A 22,124-nucleotide genomic window follows, 5' to 3' on the forward strand; every position below is an offset into this window, starting at 1 on the left:
ATTCGGGGCATATACATTGATGATTGTTAAGTCCTCTTCCTGGATAGATCCTTGAAGTATGATACAGTGTCCCTCTTCATCTCTCACTACAGTCTTTGGGGTAAATTTTAGTTTATCTGATATAAGGATGGCTACCCCTGCTTTCTTTTGAGGACCATTCGAATGGTAAATGGTTCTCCAACCTTTTATTTTCAGGCTGTAGGTGTCCTTCTGTCTAAAATGAGTCTCTTGTAGACAGCAAATAGATGGGTCCTGCTTTTTTATCCAGTCTGAAACCCTGCGCCTTTTGATGGGGTCATTAAGCCCGTTCACATTCAGAGTTACTATTGAGAGATATGAGTTTAGTGTCATCATGATATCTATTCAGTCCTTGTTTTTGTGGACTGTTCCACTGAACTTCTTCTTAAAGGGGAATTTTAAGAGTCCCCCTTAAAATTTCTTGCAGAGCTGGTTTGGAGGTCACATATTCTTTTAGTTGCTGCCTGTCTTGGAAGCTCTTTATCTCTCCTTCCATTTTGAATGAGAGCCTTGCTGGATAAAGTATTCTTGGTTGCATGTTCTTCTCATTTAGGACCCTGAATATATCCTGCCAGCCCTTTCTGGCCTGCCAGGTCTCTGTGGAGAGGTCTGCTGTTACCCTAATACTCCTCCCCATAAAAGTCAGGGATTTCTTGTCTCTTGCTGCTTTAAGGATCTTCTCCTTATCTTTGGAATTTGCAAGCTTCACAATTAAATGTCGAGGTGTTGAACGGTTTTTATTGATTTTAGGGGGGGATCTCTCTATTTCCTGGATCGGAATGCCTGTTTCCCTTCCCAGATTAGGAAAGTTTTCAGCTAGAATTTGTTCAAATACATATTCTGGCCCTCTGGTCCTTTCGGCACCCTCGGGAACACCAATTAAACGTAGGTCTTTCTTCCTCAGGCTGTCGTTTATTTCCCTTAATCTATCTTCATGGTCTTTTAATTGTTTGTCTCTTTTTTCCTCAGTTTCCCTCTTTGCTATCAACTTGTCTTCTATGTCACTCACTCGTTCTTCTACCTCGTTAACCCTCGTCGTTAGGACTTCTAGTTTGGATTGCATCTCATTCAATTGATTTTTAATTTCTGCCTGATTAGCTCTAAATTCTGCAGTCATGAAGTCTCTTGAGTCCTTTATACTTTTTTTCTAGAGCCACCAGTAGCTGTATAATAGTGCTTCTGAATTGGCTTTCTGACATTGAATTGTAATCCAGATTTTGTAACTCTGTGGGAGAGAGGACTGTTTCTGATTCTTTCTTTTGAGGTGAGGTTTTCCTTCTAGTCATTTTGCTCAGTGCAGAGTGGCCAAAAGCAAGTTGTATTGGGAAAAAGAGAAAAAGAGAGGAGAGAAAGAAGGAAAGAAAAGAGAAAGAGAAAAAAAAGGGAAGAAAAAAAACGAAAAAAAAAAAAAAGAAGAAAAAGAGAAAGAAAAAGAAAGGAGGAAAAAAAGGGGCTGGGGGAAGGAAACAAATCAAAAAGCAAAACAAAAAAAGAAAAAAAAAAAAGAACCACGGGGGAGTATCTTCTGATTCTGTGTACTTTAAGTCCCTTGACTTCCCCTGGAACTTGGCCGTCTAGCTGGTCTTCTGGGGGAGGGGCCTGCTGTGCTGATTTTCAGGTGTGAGCACTTGGGGGAGCTGCTCTGCCCCCTGCCTGGTGCAGGGCTCAGTAGGGGTTGTTTAGCCCATGAGGCCCCTGGAGGAACAACCACGGTGGCGGTGGCAGCTCTGGAGCCCTGGATTCAGCCCCCGCAGGAACTCCGGAGCTCTCCGTCTGCAGGGCCTGGAGGCTCCGGGGCGGGGCCGCTGCTCTGCTCAGCTGGGGCAGGAGCGTCCTCGCTGTCCTGGGCCCTCCCGGCCTCTGCCTGTCCCGGGGGAGGCGGGATCCTGGGCTGTGTCCCGGCGCCCTGTGCTCCGGGGCCTGCGCTGGTGGATTCGCGCTCCCGCCCCGCAGCCCCCTCCGCGGAGCCGCCCCCAGCCCCTCCGAGCTGCTCCGGGTCCCGCCGTGCGCGAACTCTTCTCACTGTAGTATTCCAGCTGGTCTCTCTTTAAATCTCAGGCCGAATTGATAGATTTTCAGGATAATTTGAAGGTTTTCTAGGTAATTTGGTGGAGACAGGTGATTTGGGGACCCTACTCTCCTGCCATCTTGCTCCTCCCCCCCCCCCCCCGGAGCATTTTCTCATGTGCATGTTGGCCATGTCTATGTCTTCCTCCTTGAGATTTCTGTTCATGTCTTTCCACCTTTCATGATTGGATTGTTTGTTTCTTTGCTGTTGAGTTTAGTAAGTTCTTTATAGATCCTGGAAACTAGCCCTTTATCTGATATGTCATTTGCAAATATCTTCTCCCATTCTGTAGGTGGTCTTTGAGTTTTGTTGACTGTTTTTTGTTTTGTTTTGTTTTGTTTTTTGCTGTGCAGAAGCCTTTTATCTTGATGGAGTCCCAATAATTTATTTTGCTTTTGTTTCCCTTGTTTCATAGATGTATCTTGCAAGAAGTTGCTGTGGCCAAGTTCAAAAAGGGTGCTGCCTGTGTTCTCCTCTGGATTTTGATGGATTTTTGTCTCACATTAAGATCTGTAATCCATTTTGAGTTTATCTTTGTGTATGCTATAAGAGAATGGTCTAGTTTCATTCTTCTGCACGTGGCTGTCCAATTTTCCCAGCACCATTTATTGAAGAGACTGTCTTTTTTCCAGTAGATAGTCTTTCCTGCTTTGTCAAATATTAGTTGACCATAGAGTTGAGGGGCCATTTCTGGGTTCTCTATTCTTTTCCACTGATCTATGTGTCTGTTTTTGTGCCAGTACCATACTGTCTTGATGATCACAGTTTTGTAGTAAGACCTGAAATCTGGCATTGTGATGCCCGACTCTGGTTTTTTTTTTTTTTTTTCCTTTTCAATATTCCCCTGGCTATTTGGGATCTTTTCTGATTCCACACAAATCTTAAGATGATTTGTTCCAACTCTCTGAAGAAAGTCCATGGTATTTTGATACGAATTGCATTAAATGTGTAAATTGCCCTGGGTAGCATTGACATTTTCACAGAATATTAATTCTTCCAATCCATGAGCATGAAATATTTTTCCATCTCTTTGTGTCTTCCTCAATTTCTTTCAGAAGTGTTCTGTAGTCTTTAGTGTATAGATAGATCCTTTACCTCTTTGGTTAGATTTATTCCTAGGTATCTTATGCTTTTGGGTGCAATTGTAAACGGGACTGATTCCTTAATTTCTCTTTCTTCAGTCTCATTATTAGTGTATAGAAATGCCACTGACTTGGGGGCATTGATTTTGTATCCTGTCACACTGCCTAATTGCTGTATGAGTTCTAGCAATCTTGGGGTGGAGGCTTTTGGGTTTTCTAGGTACAGTATCATATCATCTGCAAAGAGGGAGAGTTTTCTTCTTTGTCAATCTGAATGCCTTTTATTTCTTTTTGTTGCCTGACTGCTGAGGCTAGGGCTTCTAGTACTATGTTGAATAGCAGTGGTGAGAGTGGACATCCCTGTCATGTTCCTGATCTTAGGGGGAAGGCTTCCAGTGTTTCCCCATTTAGAATGATACTTGCTTTGGGCTTTTCATAGATGGCTTTTAAGATGCTGAGGAATGTTCCCTCTATCTCTATACTCTGAAGAGTTTTGATCAGGAAAGGATGCTGTAAGTTGTCAAATGCTTTCTCTGCATCTATTGAGAGGATCATATGGTTCCTGTTTTTTCTCTTGTGATATGATCTATCACGTTGATTCCTTAACAAGTGTTGAACCAGCCTTGCATCCCAGGGATAAATCCCCCTTGCTCACGGTGAATAATCTTCTTAATGTATTGTTGGATCCTATTGGCTAGTCTCTTGTTGAGAATGTTTGCATCCATGTTCATCAGGGATACTGGTCTATAATTCTCCTTTTTGGTGTGGTCTTTCTCTGGTTTTGGAATTAAGGTGAAGCTGGCCTCATAGAACAAGTTTGGAAGTATTCCATCCCTTTCTATCTTTCAGAACAGCTTTAGTAGAATAAGTATGGTTTCTTCTATAAACGTTTGATAGAATTTCTGGGAAGCCATCTGGCCCGGGACTTTTGTGTCTTGGGAGGTTTTTGATGACTGCTTCATTTCCTCCCTGGTTATTAGCCTGCTCAGGTTTTCTATTTCTTCCTGTTCCAGTTTTGGTAGTTTGTGGTTTTCCAGAAATGTGTCCATTTCTTCTAGATTGCCTAATTTATTGGCATATAGCTGCTCATGATAAGTTTTAAAGTCGTTTGCATTTCATTGGTGTGGTTGTGATCTCTTCTTTTTCTTTTTTTTTTTTTTTTTTTTTTTGATCTCTTCTTTTTCATTCATGATTTTATTAATTGGTCTTTTCTCTTTTGTTTTTAATAAGGCTGGCTAATGGTTTATCTATCTTATTAATTCTTTCAAAGAACCAACTCCTGGTTTTGTTGATCTGTTCCACAGTTCTTCTGGTCTCTATTTCATTGAGTTCTGCTCGGATATTTATTAACTCTCTTCTGCTTGGTGTAGGTTTTATTTGCTGTTCTATCTCCAGTTCCTTTAGGTGCAGGGTTAGCCTGTGTATTTGAGTTTTTTCCAAATTTGAGGGATGCTTGTATTGTGATATATTTCCTTCTCAGGACCGCTTTTCTGTATCCAAAGATTTTGCTTGTATCTTCATTCTCAGTAGTTTCCATGAATTTTTTAATTCTTCTCTAATTTCCTGGTTGACCCTTTCATCTTTTAGAAGGATTGTCTTAACTTCCACATGTTTAATTCCTTCCAAATTTCTTCTTGTGATTGAATTCTAGTTTCAAATCATTATGTCTGAAAATATGCAGGGGACAATCCCAATCTTTTGGTGTCAGTTGAGACCTGATCTGTGACCCAGTATGTGGTCTATTCTGGAGAAAGTTCCATGTGCGCTTGAGAAGAATGTGTATTCAGTTGCATTGGGATGTAAAGTTCTTTAAATATCTGTGAAATCCATCTGGTCCGGTGTATCATTTAAAGCTCTTGTTTCTTTGGTGACGTTGTGCTTAGAATAGCTGTGATTTATAGAAAGTGTCATGTTGAAGTCTCACATTATTTGTGTATTATCTAAGTATGTATTAACTTTGGTTATTAATTGATTGATATACTTGGCAGCTTCCACATTAGGGGCATAAATATTCATGATTGTTAGGTCCTCTTGTTGGATCGACTCTTTAAGTATGATATAGTGTCCCTCTTCATCTCTTACTACAGTCTTTGGGATAAACTTTAATTTATCTGCTATGACAATTGTTACCCCTGCTTTCTTTTGAGGACCATTTGAATGGTATATGGTTTTCCAACCTTTTATTTTCAGGCTATGACCATTGCTACCCCTGCTTTCTTTTGAGGACCATTTGAATGGTATATGATTTTTCAACCTTTTATTTTCAGGCTGTAGGTGTCCTTATGTCTAAAATGACTCTCTTGTAGACAGGAAATCAATGGGTCTCGCTTTTTTATCCAGTCTGAAACCCTGTGCCTTTTGATGGGATCATTAAGCCCATTCACGTTCAGAGTTACTACTGAAAGATATGAATTTAGTGTCATCATAATACCTATTCAGTCCGTTTTTGTGTATTGTTTCTTTGGACGTCCTCTTTCTTTTTTACAGAGTCCCCCTTAATATTTCTTGCAGAGCTGGTTTGGTGGCCACATGTTCTTTCAGTTTCTGCCTATCTTGGAAGCTCTCTTATCTCTCCTTCCATTTTGAAAGAGAGCCTTGCTGGATAGAGTATTCTTGGCCATATGTTCTTCTCATTTAGGACTCTGAATATATCCTGCCAGCCATTCTGGCCTGCCAGGTCACTGTGAAGAGGTCTGCTGTTAATCTAATATTTCTCCCCATATAAATTAGGGGTTTCTTGTTTCTTGTTGCTTTAAGCATTTTCTTTTTATCTTTGGAATTTGCAAGTTTCACTATTAGATGTCAAGTTATTGAACAGTTATTATCGATTTTGGGGGGGGGGGATTTCTCAATCTCCTGGATCTGAATGCCTGTTTCCCTCCCCAAGTTAGGGAAGTTCTCAGCTATGATTTGTTCATATATGCTTTCTGTCCCTCCGTCCCTCTTGGTGCCCTCTGGAACCCCCATTAAATGTAGATTTTTCCTTCTGAGACTGTCATTTATTTCCCTTAACCTTTCCTCATAGTCTTTTAATGTTTTTCTCTTTTTTCCTCAGCTTCCTCCTTGCCATCAACTTGTCTTCTATGTCACTTTCTCGTTCTTCTACCTCATTAACCCCTGTCGTTAGGACTTCCAGTTTGGATTTCATCTCATTTAATTGATTTTTAATTTCAGCCTGATTAGATATAAATTCTGTAGTCATGAAGTCTCTTGAATCCTTTATGCTTTTTTCCAGAGCCACCAGTAGCTTTATAATTGTGCTTTTGAATTGGCTTTCTGACATCGAATTGTAATCCAAATTCTGTAATTCTGTTGCAGTGAGTATTGTTTCTGATTCTTTCTTTTGTGGTGAATTCTCTTTCTAGTCATTTTGCTCAGTGCAGAGTGGCTAAAAATGAGTAATATTGGAAAAAGGAAGAAAAAGAAAAATAAAAATAAAAGAAAAAACAAAAACAAAAACACAAAAACAAGGAGGGGTATCCTCTGATTGTATATACTGTAAATCCCTTGACTTCCCCTGGAGCTTTCCAGCACTGCTCCACCAAGAACTTGCTCTTCCCCTGTTCTTCCAGCTGGTTCTCTGGGGGAGGGTCCTGCTGTGCTGACTCTCAGGTGTGTGCAGGGCTCAGTGGGAGCTGTTTATTCTGTGAGGCCCCTGTTCCCAGGTGGCTCTGCTCTTTTCCAGGCACAGGGTGACACCAGGAAGAACAACCACACTGGCAGCAGCCGGGTCTCCAGTCCTGGAGTCAGGTCCCACTGTAACTACCGCAGCTCCCAGTCTGCACTGGCCTAGGTGCTCCTGGGGTGGCAGGGGTGGGGCGGTGTGTGTGCCCACCTGCACAGCTTGGGGGCCTCCCATGGCAGGAGCGTCCTTGCTGTCCTGTTCCTTCCCCGCCTCTGCCTGTCCCAGGGGGACTACAGGATCCTGGGTTTTGTCCACTCAGATCCCTGGGCTTTGGAACCTGTGCTGCTGGAATTGCACTCCCAGGACTGCAGCTCCAGAAAGCAGCAGGGCGCAGCCCCCTCCCCCAGAGTCCCCGCCTGACCTACCAGCTTTTCCTAGAGGTCCTGCTGGGAGTGCGCCCAGCCCTTTACCAAGCTCAGCCCACGGTTTGTGGTGCACTCTCCCCCGGGCACGTTTCCTTTATCAGTGACTCCGGGAACCTCGAGGCTCCACTGCCTCTCCTGTGGTTCTGACCAGTTTCCCTGCTGAGCACCTTTTCATCGGGGAAGATTCTGGTGCGGATTTTTAAGGTCCTGCTTCTCCAGGGCGGGGCTTTCCTGTCCCAGGAGGCTCTCACCCAGCTTTAGCCTGGGTCTTCACAGGGGCCCCTCCCCTACTTGATTCTTTTTTTATTTTATTTTTTCCCACCTTCCTACCTTGTTAGAAGTGCAAACTCTTCTCTCTATAGCATTCCAGCTGTTCTCTCTTTGATTCTCAGGTTGAATTCATAGGTTTTTCAGGATGAATTGAAAGTAATCTAGGTAAGTTGGTGGGGCCAGGTGACTTGGGGACCCTACTCCTCTGCCATCTTGCCGTGCCCCCCTGGAGGTCACCCAACTACAGAATTTTGAATAGTTTATACTTCCCTCATTCAAGTCAATGTGAAAAAATCAGACACTTTCAGATTTGTGGTGTGCTACCCTTCTTTTCAAGAGCTTTTAAAAGTAGCTTAACATGGCATCCAGACAAAAGAACAAAGAAAAGGCTATAGGACTATGGCAAGATTAGCTCTGCTGTCAGCCATTGCATTCTTACGGCAATGAAAAATGCATTTTATGGTTAGTTGTGGAACATCAGAAGCTATATAAGGCTTTAGGGGTAAAAGGATAAAATTGTACTATAATATGAAAAAATATTGCAAGATTAGTGTCATGTAGCATTAGTTGTTTCGGAGTTTCTCCATTCTCTTCAAGTCCTGAACAGAGCCGTTTTCTCTTATAGGCAGCTCTTGAATTTGCTTGCTTCTTACTGGATAGTATCAGCACAATTCAATGTACAATCCTTCAACATTTCTTTTTCGGATTAAAATTAGTATGGAGGGCAGCCCAGGTGGCTCAGTGGTTTAGCGCTGCTTTCAGCCCAGGGCCTCATCCTGGAGACTCGGGATCGAGTCCCACATTGGGCTCCCTGCATGGAGCCTGCTTCTCCCTCTGCCTGTGTCTCTGCTTCTCTCTCTCTCTCTCTCTCTCAAATAAATAAAATCTTATAAAAAATAGTATGGATTCCACCTCTGATATTTTTTATAGAAATATTAATAAGAAGTGCTTATCGATAGGCATACTAATTGCAGTATCTTCATAACTAAAATTAGAAACAAATGTACATCAGTATGCTTTGGTAACTTAGAACCTGGAGTATCCATAGAAGAGGTCTTCTGTGTCATGTTATACATCATTGCAAATTAAAGAAAGCAAATAACAATTTATATTTATGATCCCATTTATATTAAAAATAAACAAATTATGTGTGTTAATGTATGCCCAGAAATATACAAAATAAATGTTGTTTATCAACAATTGTTCATGGGGAGATGAGATGATTATGGGAGAAATTCATTTTCTCTTTTTCTAATTTCTATAGGCTGTATTATGTCCAAAATTAAATTTGAAGTCAGAAAAAAAGAGTATTTGTAAAAATGCCATATACTTATCTCTTTCTTCTCTTTTCAAATTTGTCTTAGGGGGATTTTAATGCTGTCATACTTTACCAGGGCTGGTCCTTCCACTGACATTTATAATCTCATCCTATCCTGACTGCTCCAGAGACTTACTTCCTTAATTATCTCGCCATGTACCTGCACCTTCAGAGTTTAATCATGGTTCACAATATCCTCACATTTTACAAAATAAATATTTGACAAAATAAAATATAAGAAACAACCAATAAATAGGTAAATGAGTAGCAAAGTTCAAGAACATGTTTTTCTATTTTCATCAGAAAACTTCTAGAAGGAGTTAGTTATATCTATTTTAGTAATATGCTTTCTCATCTACCAATCATTCCTTCCTTCACTGGTTCTTTAATACTCACTCACAGTTCAAAACTCATGATTAACTTTCTAATCATGTGGCTGGCAAACTACTTTGAAAAGAGTCAAAGATGTTAGTCTTTGCCAGACAAATAGCGTCAGCAATAATTAAACTCTATGCCAAAATACAGATGCAGCCATAGACAACACATTAAAGAAAAAAGAGAAAAGAAAAGAGCATGTAGTATTTCAGTAAAACTTTATTCATAAATACAGGCAGCAGGCTAGATTTCCCCTGCTGGTTATAATTTGTAGACTCCTAATGTAACAATGTCTTTTCCCTCTTTGCATTTCTCCTCTCTGGGCAGAAACAGTTTGGACTCACCACATATTCCATGGACTATATGTTTCCCAGTCACTCTTGCAGGTAAACTGAGGACACACGACTCATTATAACCAGTGGGTTTGAGCAGAAGTGACGCATATTCTTTCTTGCCTGACATAGGAAAGAACAAGGGTATGAATTTTCCATGCTGTCTCTTCTTTTCCATGAGGGAGACAAAGGACAGCAAGATGATAGAACTGGAGGATGAAATCACCCAGGATTCTTGGGTGACAGTGAGCATGAGTTGCTTAAAAAGCTACTCACATCAGACTATTACATCTATGAAAAATAAACCTTTTTTTTGTCTTAAGAAACTGAGATATTAGGATTTCTATACAAAATTTTTTTAAATTTTTATTTGTTTATGATAGTCACACACACAGAGAGAGAGAGAGAGAGAGAGAGAGAGAGAGAGAGGCAGAGACACAGGCAGAGGGAGAAGCAGGCTCCATGCACCGGAAGCCCAACGTGGGATTCGATCCCGGGTCTCCAGGATCGCGCCCTGGGCCAAAGGCAGGTGCCAAACCACTGTGCCACCCAGGGATCCCTCCAGACAAATTTTTATTCAGTCCTCTTAATTTCCCTACTAATGGAATCCTCAGGTTATGCTATTCCTCTGTTACAAAGTGTCAGGATCTTCCTTTTTCTTATTGAACATTAAATGTTCAGAATATTTAGATTGGCATCCAAAAGCATGACCTTACTTATTTGTTTTCTATTGCTGCATAACAAAGGATCACTAATTCAGTTGCTGAAAAAGCAGCATATTTTATCACATCAGTTTTATGGGTCCAGAGCCCAGGGACAGGTTAACTGGGTCTTCTGCTCAGGGTCTCACAAGGCTGTAATAAAGGTGTTGAATGAGTCTAGGGTCCCACAAGAGGCTTGACTTGGAAAATAATATCTTCCAGTCTCCCTCAGATTATTGGCAGAGTTCATTTCCTTGTGACTATGAGCCAGATCCTTACTTCTTGCTGGACTCAGGTGGGGGTCATTGTCAGCTCCTAAAGTCTATCTTTATGTCCTAGGCATGTGAACCTTTTACAAATTGGCAGCTTACTTCTTCAACACTTCTTCCAGAGATTCTCTCTTCAGGGGGAGCCCATTTCCTCTTCTAAAGGGTATCTATCACTTGATTAAGTCAGGCTTCCTCAATATAATCTCCCCTTTGAGACCTTATTGTTATCTCTGAAATCACTTCACCTTTGCCATATAAAGTAGCCTAATCAGGGTGTGATATCCTATTATATTCATCATCTGCAATACCCAGAGGAAGTGGACTATATAGGGTATATGCATCAGAGTAGGGAAATTGTGAAGGCTATGTTAGAATTCTTCCTACTGCATTCCCTAACCTATTCCCCTGGTATTACTTCCACATCTGCCACTTGATTCCATGAAATCCAGCTAAAAGAAAGTACTTGGATTTCTTACAGCTTATTCTTGGTCTTTCCTCCTGTTGTTTTACTAACAGTTATTGATGGATAGAATATGTGCCAAACATTTTTCATGTTCATTATGGTTTTTAGTGCTTACAATAACTGAAAGACATTAAGTGTAATATCTCCGTGTATATATGTACACACACACACACACACACACACACACACACTGAGGGCTGAAAGTTAAACAATTTTCATACTTAGGACCCAAGTTCTAGAATATTTAATCATAAGATCCATAGTTCATTGACTAATCTTTTATATTTGCCATCTGCGAGGATCTTTATCTAGAATTCATCTGATCATGCTCATCTACATAATACCTACCCATCTTTTAAAAACATTACTCAGGATTTCTGGATGGCTCAGTGGTTGAGCAGCTGCCTTCAGCCCAGGGTGTGATCCTGGAGTCCCGGGGTTGGGTTCCCCGCAGGGAGCCTGCTTCTCCCGCTGCCCGTATCTCTGCCTCTCTCCTTGTGTCTCTTGTGAATAAACAATTAAAATGTTAAAAAAAATTTCTTCAAAATCTTATCATGAGATTTTTCAAACATATAGCAACACTGAAAGTATTTTATAGTAAATGCCAACCTATTTACCACTTGTAATTACCATTAACATTACTTCATTTGCTTTGTCATATATGTATACATCCATGCATCCAATACTTTATTCAAAATTACATTGTAGTTTTTGATGTTTTAAAGTAATTTGCAGGCATCAGAGTACTTCTACTTAGAAATTATAAAATGTAACCCATTAGGTAAATTCCAATATTTCTTTACAGGTTTTCTTCTTTCAATGCAAACTTTGCCTACAACAAAATACATAAGTATTAAGTGTCCCTTTGCTGAGTTTTGACAAATGCTTACACCTGTGAAACCCAGATGCGTATCAACATAAAAGATATTACATTGACTCCAGAAAGTTTCCTCATGCATTTTACCAGTCAAACCCCATCTTACAAACTCTCTTTTAATCCTTCCCAACCATTAATCAACTGTGCCTAGTGAAGAACTCCACATAAGTAAAATCATATAGTTTGTTCTTTTGCATTTTTTTACACAACAGATGCTTTTGATATTGATTCTTGTTTTTGTGTGAAACAGGTTTGTTTCTTTTTGTTGCTGAGTAACATTGCATTACATGAACATATCCCAGTTTGTTTATCCATTATGTTATTGATGGAAGCTGTTTTCTTTTTGTGATACTTCTGAATGAGATTCTCATGAATATTAGTATATAACAAACTTTTGTGTAAATATTTGTTTTCATTTTTTATGAGTGGGTACCTATAAGTGAAATTTCTGTGACATATGCTAAGTGTATGTTCAGTTTTAGAAGAAACTAAGACACTGCCATAATGTTTTTAAAGTAATTGTATTATTTTACATTTCCACAGACCATAAATGGAATTACAGTTGTTCCACATCTTCAAATACATTTTTATTGTCAATCTTTTTTATTATTTCAATCCATTTGTTAGGTTGTAAATTTAATTTCCATTTCGTTAATGACTTATATAATATCTTCTTTTGCAAAGAGTCTATTAAATCCTTTGCTCCTTTTTAATAAGTCATTTTTTATTATTTATGTGAGTGTATTATTCTGTGTACCAGCCTTCTGTGCTTGTATAATATATACTCATATATATTTACATATATATACATTCTAATGCATATACTTTTGCTTTTAAACTACTGATTTCTGGGACTTATATAGGAAACACTTGGCTCACCGCAAGTCACAAATATATTCTTCTATATTTCTTCATAGTTTTAATTTTTCCATTTTCTCTGTGATGGGTATTCAATTATTCTTGCATCATTTCCTGAAAAAAAAAATAATCTATTGGGTTACCTTGGTGTTTTTGTTGAAAATGAAATGACTATATAATTATGTGTCTATTACTAGATTGTTTATTGTGCTACATTGATTCCTCTCCTTCTCCATCTCCTTCTTTCCATAATATTTATGGCTTAATCTTACAGTCTTGATTATGTAGCTTCATTGTTAATTCTGAAATGAAGGGATATAGGGCCTCTGACTGTTTTACTTTTCAAAATTGCATTGTATATTCAAATTCCTTTGCAGTTCAATATATATTTTAATCATTCCATCAAGTTTAAAGAAAGTTTTGGGTTCTTTAGGATGACATTGAATCTGTAAAGCAAAATGAGTAGAATGAATATCTGAATAATATCGAATTTTCCAGTTAATGAAAATAGTATGTGTTTCTACTTACATATATCTTGTTAAATTTATCTCAGCTATGTTTTATTTTAAGGGTTTTCCTCATCTTTTCTTAAATTTAATCCTAGATATTTTAAGTCTTTTGATGCTATTATAAATAAAACTGATTTTTAAATTTTACTTATTTTAATTTGTTTTGTTTTGTTTTTTAAGTAGGCTCCATGCCCAGTGTAGAGCCTGACATGGGGCTTGAACTCACAACCCTGAGATCAAGACCTGAGCTGAACCAAAAGTCAGATGCCCAACAGACTGAAAAACCCACGCACCCCTAAATTTTATTTTTAACTACTTGCTTGCTGCCACTATATAAAATGCAATTTATTTTTGTTTAATATCCCTATAAGCAATATGTGAGGGTTTTTATTTCTCTGTATCATTAACAATACTTGTTATTTTCTGTCTTCTTATATCCATCCTATTGAGTGTGAACTGGTATCTTATAGTTTTGATTTGCCTTTCCCTGGTAATTAATGATATTGAGCATCATTTTATAAGCTTATGGCCAACTTATTTATCTTCTCTGGAGAGATATCTACTCAAATAATTTGCCTATTTTTAAAATTGAATAACTTGTCTTTTTATTATTGAGTAATGAGAGTTCTTTATATTCTAAATAGCAACTTAAGATATTCATGATTTGTAAATATTTTCTCCCATTCTTTGGCTTATATTTCACTTTCATGATGGTATAATTTGCAGTGAGACAATTTTTAATTTTAGTGAAACCCTATTTATCTATTTTTCAAGTGTTTTATCTAGCAACTATTGCCTAATTCAAGATCAGGAAGATAGTCCATTAATATTTAAAGTAATTATTTACATGGTTAGAGTTAAGTCTACATTTTTACTATTTTGTCTCTGTCAGTCTCTTTTAATTTCTCCCTTTCTGCTTTCTTTTGGATTATTTAAATATTTTATTTGGAATTCTATTTTAAATTATGTATATAACCTACATTAAATTACCTATTGATACTTCAGCTCATTTATTTTTTAATCTCATGTGTTTTTAAGTAACTGCTCTAGAGTTTGCAATAAGCATGCTTTACTTTGCAGTCCAACTAGGATTAATATAACACTTGATTTAAAATGTTGAAATCTTCACAATATATAGGTTTAATAAACTACTGCTGCTAAGAACAAGCTGTATGCCAAAGTCAGAATTTTTGTTTTGCATTTTTCAAGGAGATTTTGATTTTATTTATTTTTCATATGAGTAGAGTTGACACACAATGTTATATTAGTTTCAGGGCTACAGCATAGTGATTCAACATCTTTATATGTTATGCTTTGCTCACTGCAAGTGTAGCTACCATTCCTCACCATACAATGTTACTACAATACCATTAACTATATTTTCTACACTGCACCGTTTATTTGTGACTTATTTATCCTACAACTGGAAGCCTACCTTCCACTCCCATTTTTTAAATTTAATTAATTAATTTATTTTACAGAGAGAGAGGGGAGAAACAGAAGGAGAGAGAGAAAATCTTAAGCAGATTCCATGCCCAGTGTGGAGCCCAGTGCAGGCCTGAGATCATACCTGAGCCAAAATCAAGAGTCTGACATTTAACTGACTAAGCTACCCAGGAGCCCTATTTAGGTTTTTATTTAAATTCCAGTTATGTAAAATACTGTATAATATTAGTTTTGGGTGTACAATATAGTGATTCAAAACTTTCATTAAACATCCAGAGCTCCTAACAAGTACACTCCTTAATCCCCATCATTGATATGACCCATCTCCCCACCCACCTTCCTTCTGAAAACCATCAGTTGGTTCTCTATGTTTAGGAGTCTGTTTCTGTGTTTACCCCCTCTCTCTTTTTCCCCCTTTGCTTGTTTGTTTTGTCCCTTAAATTCCACATATAAGTGAAATCATATGGTATTTGTCTTTCTCTGATCTTTGCATAATATTCTCTAGCTTTATCCAGGTCATTGCAAATGAGATATCACCTCACACGTCAGAATGGCTAAAATCAACAACAAGAAACAACAGTTATTGGCAAGGATGCAAAGAAAGGGGAGCCCTCTTGCATTGTTGGTGGGAATGCAGAGTGAGGTAGCCACTCTAGAAAACTTTAACTTTCCTCAAAAAGTTAAAAATAGAACTACTTTATCCACCTATTGCACTACTACGTACTCAGCCAAAGAATACAAAAATACTAATTCAAAGGGATACATGGAACACCAATGTTTACAGAAGTATTATCTACAATAGCTAAATTATGGAAACGGCTCAAGTGTCTATCAATTGATGAAAGGATAAAGAATATATGGTGTATATGTGTGTGTGTATATATATATATATATATTATACATATATTCATATATAATGGAATATCACTCCGCTATAAAAACATCAGAAATCTTTTAATGTAATTGCAAATATTTTAGACTGCAGATACAGTTTCCATTGCATATTCTGCTTTGTTTTATTTTATTTTGTTTTTACAACTTTTTAAAATGTAAAGAAAAAAAGCAATTTTTAGGTTGAGGGCTATATATTTAGAAGCTGCAGGCTGGATTTGGCCCATCACCAGAGGTTTGCTTTATGCTGTCATTATAGATTTTACATGCATGTACCTTATAAATTATAAATATACATACAAATTGTAAAGAAAAAAGAATGAGTGTTTATATTTATCCAATGGTATAACATTTCCTATGTTCCTCATGATTTTTAAAGACACAGACTTCCAAATTGTAACATATCCTATCTGCCTGGAGAATTCCTTTTTTTTTTTTTTTTTTTTTTTGCGTGGGATATTCAATGTCAAAACATATTCTCTAAAGTTTTCTTATATCTAAATATCTTCTTTTGCCTTTAGCCAAAATTTCCTTGAGGAAAAAAATCTTGAGAAGGAATATTGCAATAGCATGAGGATTGTATACTCCGAGTTCCTCTTTACCTTCCTTAAAGAGGCCTATAGCAACTCAACTGGGTAACTTTGCCTACATGAAGGAAATACTGTTGGACACCATCCTTTGGGTAATACCAATTATTGGGAAACCAAGGTCAAGATGATAAAAGGAGATCTGACCTAATCTCCCTCATGACAGGATTGGTAAAACAGAATGTATAATCTGAACATGTATCCCTAGGGCACAGCAGAAGTACCATAATAGCTCACTGACACACAGTAAGGACTATTATGGGTGGAAAAACAATTAAAAATCAAAAGCAAAACCAAATTCTGGGGAAACTTCAGATATTAGAGTCAACGTCAAAATTTTAAAGAGGCAAGAATGGTGATACCACATTCCCATTTAAGTCTCATCTTGGCTGATGCAAAAGATAAATGTCTGTTGGAGAAACACAGTGGAATATCTTAAATCTAATCATATCATCATTCCAATGCTGCTGTTCTTCCAGATATAGTTTGATTATAGGAACAAATCAATTTAGCTGGCAAGCAGCTATTGACCTGACAAATACTTTTTCTCCATTGCAATAAGATAAAAAAGCACAAGAAGATTGCTTTTACTCAGCAATCCCAGAGTAGTAAAATTGTATCATTTGCCTCAGGATTATCTAACTTATATCCAGGGCTACCACCAGTCTGTTTCTTTTTTTTTTTCCTCAGTTAGAGAAAAAAAAAGTTTCATTATGTGGACATATTAGAAAAAAACTGCACATTGGGAAGTACAGTTAGAAAATATGCACTCTGAGGGGAGATGGACAAATCTGATAAAAGACATATTTTTGTGTGCTTCCTAGGGGCAGATGCAGCCCATTCCAGAGCACAGAGCTGAGTGAGCTGAGAGCAGACTGGATTTCAGTTAGCCTTCATTCCCCTAGCTCAGTGCCTTTGTGCAGTTCACAAACTGCATTGCCATGTGACAAACTAAATTCTTTAATACAATTCAGATATCAAGGAATTTCAACATTTAACTGGTCAACAAAATAAATCACAACATAATGATACTATATATGTGTGTGTGTGTGTATTTTTTAATTCATTTATTTATTTATTAGATACAGAGAGGGAGGGGAAGGGCAGAGGGAGAGAGAATCTCAAGCCCACTCCTGGCTTAGTACAGAGCCCTAACCAGGGATCGATCTCATAACCCTGAGATCATGACCTGAGCCGAAATCAAGAGTTGGATGTTAACCGACTGAGCAAACCACATGCCCCATAATGATACATATTTTAAGAACAGGATTACAGGAAATAGTAAGTAAGAGAGAATTTTCTGAATGGCCAAAGATCTGCAACATGCCAGGTTCTTTCTTCTAAGGGAGTGGATAAAGATACTGTAAACTTGTGTTCTCAAACACTAAGTAAGAGACCTCCTGACTGATTTTTGAAGAATATATATCACATTTCAGAGGATTGTTCCCAATGCATTTCCTGAATCACACCCTAAGTTGCCACCTTTCTAGACAGCCTCGTGCCAGTTAGGGTCCTTCAGCTTGTCTGAGCTGTATTTCTTCTACTTTGCACTTATATCCAAATGATACAATGTGCTCAAAATTTCCATGCTCACGAATGCTCAATTTGAAACATGTTCTTAATAATAAAGTTGATAGAGTGTGTAATGTGAATATTTATATATTTTAATGAATTATCCTTGCCACTGTGTCTCTTTCAATATTTTATATATTTTGGTGGTTAATTTTATAATTAACTACAAAATTGCTCTTTGATTTTCAGAATGTAAGAATGATAGAACTTAAAAATGAATATACATGATCTAGAAATTGTGGATCTAGATTGTTTGCAGCTAGATTGTTTGCAGTAACTTATAAAAATTTAGTTTTTTCCCTTGAGAAGAGTGACTGCGTTTTTAGTCATAAAAGGGATAGTTGTATTATATGGAGTGGAAACATTTTGTGTGTGTGTGTGTTTCTGTGTTGGAGCAAGATCCAAAGTATAAAATGGATTCATATAAATGTTGGACAGCTAAAGGGATATTTGTTCCTTTTTGTGCCAGCATCTAAATATACTTTTTATTTATGTGGCATTCCAAGATAAATAAAAGTTAAGACTAGAGTCCCATTTTAATTTATGTTTAAACATCTGCAAACTATAGCTTCTGCAAATATCAAGAGTGTGATCAACTAGATGCTTCCCCTCAGGAATTTAAAATATAACAAAGATGCTATAGATTGAGGAGCCTCTTGACACAGTAGCAAGCATCCAGGGCTATGAGGTCCTGCAATATAGTAGGGAATGTGCAGTGGCAGAGTCCAAATGACAATATCCTCAGTGAATGACCATTCCTGTGTATAGTGGTTACTTGGTTCCTGGAAAACATAGTTCCCTGATATACTTCCTTTGCATTTATTTTCTACTTATGTTTATGAAAGTATCTTTCTATTTGCCCTTATATTCCTGATTAAAATGTGCCTGTAATTTTCCAGGGAATGGTTGTTCAATTGTTAGAATTCTATGATGGAACCCTATGGAGTTTTAGTGATAGAAGGACTTTAATTAGTTTCACTTCCTTTACTTGTAATTAGAGTATTAAGATTTTCAAATTCTTCTAATGTCCACTTTTGATAAGCTATATTTCCAGATACTGTTGTCAGTTTGGTAGCATACATTATTCCACATATAATTGATAAACTATATTTGTCTAAATATTTCCAGATATTCAATTTATTTTAATTTTTAACTTCATTGACATAAAAACCTTTCACTCTCTGTTTTTGGTCTCTCTTTTATTTAATCCCAACATGGGTCATTTGTGCCTTCCTCTTTCTCTTTTGTTCTCTCTTATTCAGTCTGTATCTTTCTGTCTCTCTCCTTGTCTCTTTGGCTCCCTGTCACTTCTACTTTCCTCTCTCTAGCTTGCTTTTGTTCTCAGTCTTAGTCTCTATTTTCAGTTCATCAGATTTGCTTGACATTTATGAACTTTATTAGCATTTAAAAAAAGATTTTATTTATTTATTCATGAAAGACAGACAGAAAGAGAGAGAGAGAGAGAGAGGCAGAGACACAGGAAGAGGGAGAAGCAGGTTCCATCCAGGGAGCCCGATTGGGACTTGATCCTGGGACTCCAGGATCATGCCCTGGGCTGAAAGCTGGCGCTAAACCACTGAGCCACCTAGAGATCCCTTTATTAGCATTTTGAAAAGAAAATTTGCCTCATTTATGCTGTTTATTTTTTTTTGTTTTGTTTTCTGTTTATTAATCTCTGGTGTTATCCATATTATTTTCTATTTTCTTGGTTTTCTTTATTTTTTTTAAGATTTTATTGATTTATTCATGAGAGACACAGAGAGGCAGGGACACAGGCAGAGGGAGAAGCAGGCTCCATATAGGGAGCCCGACTTGGGACTCCATCCTGGGTCTCCAGGATCATGCCCTGGGCCGAAGGCAGGTGCTAAACCGCCACCCAAGGATCCCCTCTTAGTTTTCTTCTTTTGTTAATATTTTCCTATAATGGTTGCTTATCTCATACATTTTGGGTCTTTTTCCTTTATGTTGTCTTATTTAATAGCATATTTCTCTCAAATCCTCATGTTAGCTTTATCACGTGTTCTTCATATTTTAATTAATATTTACTTTAAATAATTTATAATTTTAGTATCTTTCTTTCTTTGGCTTAAGCTATATAGATGAATATTTATTAATTTTCAAGCACATGGGGATTTTCTAGTTTTCTATTGTTATTACTACCCTACTTCTACATGGTGAAAATCATGCTCTCAAATATATAGAAAGCAGATCCTACCTACATGGAAATGTTTCACAAGCACTTAATATCCATGTATATTTATGTTTTAATATCAGAGAATCATTATTAAGTGGGATAAGAAAAGATTTTATATTTTATATTAGTAATGTAATATTGCCTACTTGATGTGCTAAATACTGAATATATTTATAAATATTTCCTAGAAAAGTTATAGATTCATGTATTTCTCCTTTATTTCTGACAATATTTGTTTCATTTATTTTGAGATACTTCTAGGTGTTTAAAACTTTACAATTTTGTATTTTCCTAATATAGCAAAACTTTAGAAAAATTATGCAAATGACACATCAGAGAAAGGGCTGGTATCTAATATCTATAAAGAACTTATCCAATTCAACAGCCAAAAAAAAAAAAAAAGGCTGTCAGGAAATGGGCAGAAAACATGAACAGACATTTCTCCAAAGAAGAGACACAAATGGCTGACAGACTCATGAAAAAATGCTCCACATCAATTAGCATCAGGGAAATACAAATCAAAATCACAAGATACCACCTCATACCAGTCAGAATGCCTAAAATTAACAAAACAGGAAACAACAAATGTTGGCAAGCATGTGGAGAAAGGGGAAACTTCTTACACTGTTTGGAATGCAAGTTGGTGCAGCCACTCTGGAAAATAGTATGAAGATTCCTTAACAAGTTAAAAATAGAGCTACCCTATGACCCAGCAATGGCACTACTAGGTACTTACCCCAAAGATACAAATATAGTGATCCAACGGGAAACTTGCACCCCAATGTTCATAGAAGCAGTATCCACAATAGCCAAACTGTGGAAAGAGCCAATATATCCATCAACATATGAAAGAATAAAGAAGATGTGGTATATGTGTATATATATATATATATATATATATATATATACACAATGGAATATTACTCAGCCATCAGAAAGGATGAATAGTTACCATTTACATTGATGTGGATGGAACTGTAGGATATTATGCTGAATGAAATAAGTCAACAGAGAAAGACAATTATCATATGGCTTCACGCATATGGGAATATAAGAAATAGTGCAGAGGATGATAGGGGAAAGGAGGGAAAACTGAATGGGAAGTATCAGAGAGGGGAAAAAACATGAAGGACTCTTAACTAGAGGAAACAAACTGAGGGTTGCTGGAAGGGAGGTGAATAGGGGGATGGGGTAATTTGGTGTGAGGAATTAAGGAGGGCACATGATGTGATGAGCACTGGGTGTTATATGGAACTGATAAATTCTTGAACACTACATCTGAAACTAAGTATGTACTATATGGTGGCTAATTGAATTTAAATTAAAAAATAATAAAATCAATTTCAAAGAAGAAAAATTTTAAAACATTTTTTGTTTGCAAATGGAAAGCAATAATAATGGAAAAATTTTAAACAATCTAATTGAAAATGTATCAATTTACTATCACTTAAAAAAGTATTTACATCTTAGATTTTAAACTAATATATATATTCATTAAAAATTATGAAATAACTTTTTTCTCTAGCAATATTTTTCTTTAAAGTTTAATTTTCTTAATATTACAGGACTAGATTGCTAGATTTCTTTTAATTTTGCTTACAATGTATTTACTTTTCTTATGCTTTAATATTTTGTATTCATTTAATGTAGATGTGATTCTTTTAAGCAGCATACATTTTTACATTTTTAAAAAATTATTCTAAAATTTTTGACTTTTAATTAAAAATTTTTATTCATTTATATTTAATGTATTTGCACAGTTGGATTTAAATCTACTATCTTCCTACTTGCTTTTGAATTTGTCCGATTACCTACTTCTATTAGTTTGGTAGTGGTACATTGTTTTTTTTAAAAGATTTTACTCATCTATCCATGAGGCACAGAGAGAGAGAGGCAGAGACATAGGAAAAAGCAGGCTCCTCACAGGGAGCCTGATGCAGGACTTGATCCCAGGACCATGGGAAGGTGCTCAACCACTGAGCCACCCATGTTCCCTATACATTATTTTACTTTTTTAGTGTCTACTCTGAAGATTACATTATTATCATTGATACATCAAAGTCTATACAAATTAGGACTTCTAATTTCCAAGACAATAAAAGGGCTTTAGAAAATGTTAGCAACATTTATCAGTCATATGTATTGTTTTCTGTTATGTTGATTCAATGCATCTATCTTCATTTCCTCTGGTATGGATATATTGTTTTTTTTAGTCAGTAATATTTTATATTTATCTGTGTTTAT

The 22,124-nt window shown here is 36.8% G+C and overlaps 1 long non-coding RNA gene across 1 annotated transcript; it reads right to left on the minus strand.

Annotated features, from left to right (window-relative positions):
• Window positions 1-9,429: 9,429 nt before the first annotated feature.
• Window positions 9,430-20,697, minus strand: LOC140607489 (uncharacterized). Its single transcript, XR_012009488.1, has 4 exons — window positions 20,617-20,697; window positions 12,703-12,795; window positions 11,295-11,449; window positions 9,430-9,636 (listed from the first exon to the last, which is right to left on the minus strand). It is a non-coding gene; the product is annotated as an uncharacterized lncRNA (long non-coding RNA).
• Window positions 20,698-22,124: the final 1,427 nt, after the last annotated feature.

This window comes from Canis lupus, chromosome 16 (genome assembly GCF_048164855.1).
Source record: "Canis lupus baileyi chromosome 16, mCanLup2.hap1, whole genome shotgun sequence".
Classification (NCBI taxonomy): Eukaryota; Metazoa; Chordata; class Mammalia; order Carnivora; family Canidae; genus Canis; species Canis lupus.